Here is an 8,057-nt window from a genome sequence, read left to right on the forward strand (position 1 = left end):
CCCTATTAAATTTCATTCTGTTGTTTTCAGCCCACTCTATGTGGGGCCACCCCTGTAGAGTGTCCAAAAGCTTCCATTAGGCTGCTAACTGGTGCACCCTGACACCATGGACCCCTACTTACAACTGAGTGAGCTTCCTGATTGAGCTGCTAGGATTTGAACCTGGGTGGTCTCTGCAGTCTAAAGTCCAGCATTCTAGTCCCTGCACCATACCTGCCGTCTTTGAATCTGAACATCAGCAGGTAAGCCTTGCTGTCCCACAGACCTCACAGGCCTAAGGGAAACTCTTCCCCAAAACTTTGGGTGGACTCTCACACTTCTGACTCCATACTCATGTGCAAGGACCTAGCACCGGCCATCCCTGGCCATGCATTATGGACTAGCCACATGGGCAGAAGATGAGATGCAGAGTGATTGACCTTATATGGAAATGAGCTAAGAATATCAGATGGACAACAGGTGGGGGTCCCAGTTTTTCTTAGGGAACAGCTCTACCCACCCTCCGTCCCTGCCAGAAAGTCAATGTTGAATATAAACACACCACACACACACGCATGTGCACCTAAGGATATTGCCTTTATTTCGAAAAGCCCTGAAGACGGTCAAGAGAATGAATTCAGATGGAGGGGGAAGAAAGAAATTTTGAATGGGGAGCAGTATATAAATATTATAAATAATTAAATAAATAAATATATTGGAGGCAGGGGATTAGTTGGGAAGCCAATTTATATTTCCTAATTACATCCTTTGGTGTTCCTGAGCGTGTTCTGATATTGTAAAATAAAGCACCAGAGCATTTCAATTATTTTTGAAATTTGTTTTAGTTTAGGATTGAACTTTTATTTTGATACTACATTCCCCCATGGCAGTTATGATGGGATATTTAGGAAACATTACTTAGATCTAGATCAATCTAGATTAAATATAATGTCCGTTGGGAGAACAGGATTTTCAACTCAACGCCCTTCCTGGCTCTTCTCTCTCATCAGTTCTTGCCCCACCATGGCATTTTCCCCAACCAAAAATATGTATTTTTTAAAAATTAAACATAAAGCCAGCGTCATTCAGCTTTTCCCTCATATTGTTCTTTGTTCCGTCTTATCAATTTGCTCGCAGTTTTCCTCCTGTTCAGTGCTCAAATTAGGGGCTCTTTAATCGAACCCTTTCATTTATTATTATTATTTATTTATTTATATAGCACCATCAATGTACATGGTGCTGTACAGAGTAAAACAGTAAATAGCAAGACCCTGCCGCATAGGCTTACATTTTCACTTTCCCAAGTTTAGCCACAGCCTTGTAAAAACAGTATCTAAGGGGGCCATTACAGTAGGGAAGGGGATTGGACCCCTCCGAGCACTTTTCATGTTTGCAACGAAAGCCAGGTGGTCTAATGCCAGTACATCCATGTGTAGGACAGCTGACTAATGCTCATTGACTCACCATTGCAACGATGGCCGTGTTACCATCCAATAATGCTTTGTGACTGTTAAGGTAAATAACTCCAGCTGTACTTTCTGCATTTCAGTCCTCTCTGAAAACAACCCCCCTCCACACACACACCCTCCAAACAGCCTGCGTACATAAATCTGCCTACTTGAGGTTAACTCTTCAAGCATCTGATGAAGTGGACTATTGTCCACGAAGGCGTCTGCCAGAGTAAACATGTGAGTCTTTAAGGTGCCACAGGACTCTTTGCCGTTCGTGTGTAGGGTAGTCACTCCGCTGTGGGAAGAGCCCCCCCTTCATGTCCAGAACTACCACGCGGTGCCCAGCAAACCGCTGAGCCTAGATAAACATGAAACTGCAGCAGGGCTCCACATTTGCCTCCTTCCACACATCTCGCTACAAAACATTCTGCTTTGCCAAAACTCAAAAGAGAGCAGCAACCAGCATCTCTCTCCCAGGTTGGCAAGTGGGATTGGGGGGCTGTTACTTCCATACGAGTGTGGGGTGGGCCAGGACCATTCCTGCTGGTCTTGTGCCATTGGGTGGGGTGGGGTGGGGTGGGTGGCAGCTGGTATTCCTCAGCAGGCAGATTTGGCGGGGGGTGGGGGGGGGCAGGTGCTGCTTAAAGCAAAAATACCTCTCCGTGTGTCGTCCGCACACACACAGATAAATCGTTCGGGGGCGGCCGGGTGTGTGTCCTTGTGTGTGTGTCCCCGAGTCAAGGAGATGGCTGCGAGGCTCTTGTGATCGGACGACGAGGAAACCCAGCGAGATCCTCCGGTCTCCCACCCACAGCGTGGGGTGCGGGGAATCAGCCCCCGACGGCCGCGCTCAGTCGAAGCAGCTCGCACCGCCGCCCGCCCGCCCGCGAGCCGGGAGAGCCGAGGCGCCCGCAGGTCCTGGCTCGCCATGTAAGGCGCCGGGCCGGCCTGAGCCGAGGGGCCCTGGGCAGGCGGGTCGGGGGCGCTCCGAGTCTTTTAAAGCGGCCTCCCCGCTCCAGCTGGGTCGGACTACAGCTCCCAGCATCCCGCGTGGCCCATGGTCAGAAGATGGGAGATGTAGTCCAAGCCCTCGGCTGCGCCACCCTGCCTCCCCCGAGCGGGGGCTCTCCAGAGGGCTCGGGCTACAAGTCCCATCATCGCCCCCCGGCTGCTGGGGATGATGGGAGGCGCAGTAGTGCGACTGGGGGAGGCGGGCTTCATCTTCGGGGCGTCGCTGCTGCTCTGCGCCGGCCGGCGGGCGAGGGGGCGCAGCAGCGGGAGGCGCGGGCTTACCTGCGGCGGCGGCGACGGCTCCTCTCCCCCCGACGGCGCGCCACGGCCAGGCGTGCAGAGGCGCGGCGCACGGGGCGCCCGCTTCGGCCAGCGTGGAGCGCATGGCGGCCGGGTCGGGCCAGGCGCACCAGCGCGTTTCCAGCCTGCTCGACGGGCGGGCGGGCGCACGCACAGACAGCGGCGCCTCCTCCGTTGCAGCTCGTGGCTTCGCCCGCTCGGCTCGTGGCGGTGGCGGCGGCGGCGGCGCTGGGGGCCTGGATCACCCGCGGCCGGGGGAGGAGCTGCTCGGCTGCCCTCCCTCCGCGCCCGCCCGACGGGCCGCGGGTATTTATCGCGCCGCCCGCGGGGGCGCCGGAGAGGGAGGGAGGGAGGGGCGCCGGACCCCCTGCGCCTGCGAGCGCGCGCGAGGCCCCGGCAGGTGCAGGCACCGCGGCGGCGGCGGGGCTCTCTCGGTCTCCCCTGTGCAGGACGCTTCAGAGGCGCCTTCCCCTCCAAGTGTGGGGGACTACAATTCCAGCATCCCCCAACTGGAACCTATAGTCCCATAGCCGTGGAGGCCGCTTTAGGGCGTGGGGCACCCAGCATCCGCTGGAAGAAGGACCGGGCCGCGCCGCTCTGCTCCTGGCCGGCTTCAGGCGGCGGCTTCCCGGGGGGGGGGGGGAGTTTTCCGCTCATTTTTTTAATGTGGAATTGAAACGTGCCTTCCACACTGCAGCAGGCATCTCGTTATTTCCCTGTTATATTATTCTGCCATCTCCTCATACATGTGGGTGGAGCAAGCCAGGACATTTAAAAATTTACCTCTATACCTGCTGGTTAAAATTTCCTTTTGTAACTGGCCACCTTGTTTCATTTGTTTTATTTAAAGTATTTACCCTGTTTCCCCGAAAATAAGACAGTGTCTTATATTAATTTTTGCTCCCAAAGATGCGCTAGGTCTTATTTTCAGGGGATGTCTTATTTTTCCATGAAGAAGAATACGGTACACATTTATTGTTGAACAAAAAAGGTCTTATTTTCGGGGGGATGCCTTATATTACAGCGAGAGGCAAAACTGGAAGTAGGTCTTATTTTCGGGGGATGTCTTACTTTCGGGGAAACGGTATATACATAGCGCAGTAGGCAATGGACTCTGTCTGCTGGTAGCCAATGTTACCGGTGCAAAATTGTTATTGGTGTATTGCAAAAACTCATGTAATATAATTTGTTAGACTTACTGAAATAAAGTAAGTCTAGCAAGCCAGTTTTAATGCATGGCAGATTGCTCACCACCAGAAAAGGGCAACTCATATGATTCAGGGGCTGGAGCAAGCGTCTCCCCTACGAGGGAAGGTGACATCAACTGGGATTGTTTAGCTGGGAAAGGAGGAGGCTAAGGGGAGACATGACAGAGGTGTACAAAATTATGCGTGGTATGGAGAATGTGGACAGGGAGACCTTTTTATTCTCCCAGCATTTTAACAGTCTATAAATTTTAACTTGGTGTTTTAAGTTTGTAATTTTGCATTGCCGCTGTTTTTATCTGGTTGAGCTTTTATATTGTATTTTATATTATGGTTTTATACTGTTCTTTTATACTTTGAATGTTTTTAATTTTTGTGAACCGCCCAGAGCGCTCCAGCTATTGGGCGGTATAGAAATGTAATAAATAAATAAATATTTTTTTCTGGCCAGTCCCTAACAGGCCAGTCTCTAACGCTGGCCAGTCCCTAACAGGATCTGGATGGCGAGATCACATTACGCCAGTCCTTTTACAACTTCATTGGCTGCCAGTCCAGGTCCGGGCCCGATTCAAAGTGCTGTTATTGACATTCAAAGCCCTAAACGGTTTTGGGCTAGGTTATTTGAAGGAACGCCTCCTCCCATATGTACCGGCCTGGACCTTAAGATCATCTACAGGGGCCCTTCTCCGTGAGCCCCTGCCAAAGGAAGAGAGGCAGGTGGCTACCAGGAGCAGGGCCTTCTTCGCTGTGGCACCCCGGCTGTGGAACGAGCTCCCCAGAGAGGTCCGCCTGGCACCTACACTGTACTTTCGTCGCCAGCTGAAGACCTTTTTATTCTCTCAGTAGTTTAACACTTAATTTTAACTTAAATTTAAATTTTACTGTTCTAACTCTATTTTAAACTTATATCAATTTTGCTGCGTGGTTTTATCCTGGTTGTGCTTTTTATTCTGTGCTTTTAACCTGTTGGTTGTTTTATTATGGTCTTAATTTTTGTGAACCACCCAGAGAGCTTCGGCTATTGGGCGGTATAAAAATGTAATAAATAAATAAATACATAAATAAAATTTCTCCCTCTCTCAAAATACTAGAAACCGGGGTCATCCCATGAAACTGGTTGGTAGGACAAATAAAAGGAAGTCCTTCACACAGCGCAGAGTTAAATTATGGAACTCACTACCACAAGATGTAGTGATGGACACCAATCTGGATGGCTTCAAAAGGAAGTTGGATAAACTCCTGGAGCCAAAGGCTATCCATGGCTACTAGCCCTGATGGTTGTGTGTTGTCTCCAGCATTTGAGGCAATAAGCCCGTGTGCACCAGTTGCTGGGGAACATGGGCGGGAGGGTGCTGTTGCATCGTGTCCTGCTCGGTCATCCCTGGCCAATGGCTGGTTGGCCCCTGTGTGGACAGAGTGCTGGACTAGATTTATTTATTTATTTATTTATTACATTTTTATACCGCCCAATAGCCGAAGCTCTCTGGGCGGTTCACAAGAATTAAAACCACAATAAAACAACCAACAGGTTAAAAGCACAATTACAAAATACAGTATAAAAAGCACAACCAGGATAAAACCACGCAGCAAAATTGATATAAGATTAAAATACAGAATTAAAACAGTAAGATTTAAATTTAGGTTAAAATTAAGTGTTAAAATATTGAGAGAATAAAAAGGTCTTCAGCTGGCGACAAAAGCAGTACAGTGTAGGCGCCAGGCGGACCTCTCTGGGGAGCTCATTCCACAACCGGGGTGCCACAGCGGAGAAGGCCCTCCTGCCTCACTTCCTTTGGCAGGGGCTCACGGAGAAGGGCTCCTGTAGATGATCTTAAGGTCATGGGAGTTGGTGTTCCTTCAAATAACCTGGCCCCAAACCGTTTAGGGCTTTAAATGTCAATACCAGCACTTTGAATCGGGCCCGGACCTGGACTGGCAGCCAATGAAGCTGGAAAAGGACTGGCGTAATGTGATCTCGCCGGCCAGTCCCCGTTAGTAAACGGGCTGCCCCTGGGTCTTGATCCAGCCTCAGGGCTCTGCTTATGTTCTTATCCTTGGAGAAAGTTAGACGGCGAAAGTTAGCAGAGCAGCCACCAGTTCCTTCCTCTTGTTTTGATGATGGAAAGGAGGCAGGCAGGCAGGTTGACAAAACGAGGAGCCCGGGGCCTCGCTCAGCAGGTGGACCCTGCCCAGTCCAGCATTTCTATTTACACCCACAAACAGCCCATGGCAGGGAAGCAGTTTTATCCAAAAGAACTAATGCTGCAATCCTGTACGCACTTGCTTAGGAGCAACCCCTGTTGAATACAGCAGGGCTTACTTCTGAGTAAACATGCTTGGGATTATATAATCAGTCTCTAAAGCTGCAATCCAACACGAACTTTCCTGGGAGCCAGCTTCATTGAACTCAGTGGGACTTACTTCTGAGCAGACATGCATAGGACTGCACTGCAAGTAGTTTTATATAAATGAGAGAGAGGGGGAGGGAGAAAAAGAGCCAAAGACCATCGATTCCTCCTCAAGACTCAGTGGGCTGGATCCAATGTTAATCTTAAATCGAAAAGTCCTCTTCGAAATGAACGGGACTGGTCAGGCTAGCGTAGGATACTACCCGGTACATCAACAGCCCGGCCTACGCATCTCCCTTCCAGAAGTTCCACGCACCTGTTCTGGGGCCAGGAGCAAAAGAGCACATGGAAATGCCTCCCCCGGCCCACAGCCCTTCGGTTGGAAGTTGACAAATCCCTTTCGGCCACCTCAAGGCCAGCGGCTTGTGTTTTTTAAGTAGCTGGCAAGACACGGCTCTTTTTCCAGTTCCCCATTTTCATCTCTCAGCCATAAGTGAAGTTCTTTTCATTCTCTCTCAAGGAGGTTTCTTCTTTCTCAGTCTAAGCCAACCTTCCCCAGCCAGGCCAGGAGATGCCTGGGATTGAACCTGGGATCTTCTGCATGGAAAGCATTCGCTCTCCCCAGTAAAATGGAGTTTGAGGAAGGAGGGAGGAGAGGAGAGGAGACGAGAGGAGCTCCATCTTCCCTGCACTCGGCCTCCCCGGCTTCCTAACAGGGCCCACAGGCAGGCAGGCAGGGCTGGTGTGTGAGCCGCAGGGGAGCCGTGCATGACAGTCTGGAAACAGGAAGAGAGCCCAGGGTCCACTCACAGCCTGGATCCTGGTGTCTGCTAATAGCAGGCTCCTTCTCTGAGATTCAGTCCTTAGGTAGCCAAATCCTACTACCAAAAAGCACAAGAGGGAGATATCAGGCGGCCGGGGGAAGCCCCAAGGTTTGCAGAGAAACACCCAAACTTCTATGGGAAAAAACAAACACGGAAGGGCAGGGAAACAAGCCCCTAAACATCAACCCACCGAGCATGGTCAGGGCACGCAGAACGATGGCTGAGCATCCAGGAAACCTTGGAAGATTTTTAATTGTCTCCTAGTGTTTCCTTCAGGACCAACAAGTGCCAAGATGCAAGAAGCAGCAGCACGTGCCAGCAATGAACACTTAACACAGGCTCAGGGTTTTGCTTAAGGAACAAAAGCCTGAGCAAGCAGTCTTCCTCAATGCAGGCCACAAGCCATGCAGAGAACCAGACAGGAGCGTTCCGCTTTGTAACTGCTATGCCAGATGGATCAGATTCCAAGACAAGATTTGAACCCCTGGAATTACAGACAGGGAGAGAGTCAAGTGACACACGTGCACCTTGTTTCCTTATCAACAAAGACACAAAAACAGACTCAAGCCTGCTTCCATAGAATCGCCCATACAACCAACTTAACCACTGGTTGCATTTTTTTATTGCTGTGTCAAGGCTTTTAGGCTCTCAGATACATGCACAGGACAGCTGGCTGTTAACTAAACACTGCTAGAAAGCGAATTTTAAAGAAACTTGATTATGCATATCAGTTGCCTAGATGCTTTCCAAAATATTCCAGGTGAAGAGATGTTGGGGACCTAGCCTTGAATTCAACTAAGAACCAGCCTGGTGAGAAAAGCGGTGGGCAGCATGGTAACAAAGAGGAAAGTCCAGGAGGGCTTGTTCAGACATGGCGGGTGGGATACGTAAGAGAAGGTTACACTAGGAATGTTTTTTTTTTATTCACTGCCTAGAGTT

The sequence above is a fragment of the Elgaria multicarinata genome, chromosome 14 (assembly GCF_023053635.1).
Source record: "Elgaria multicarinata webbii isolate HBS135686 ecotype San Diego chromosome 14, rElgMul1.1.pri, whole genome shotgun sequence".
Classification (NCBI taxonomy): Eukaryota; Metazoa; Chordata; class Lepidosauria; order Squamata; family Anguidae; genus Elgaria; species Elgaria multicarinata.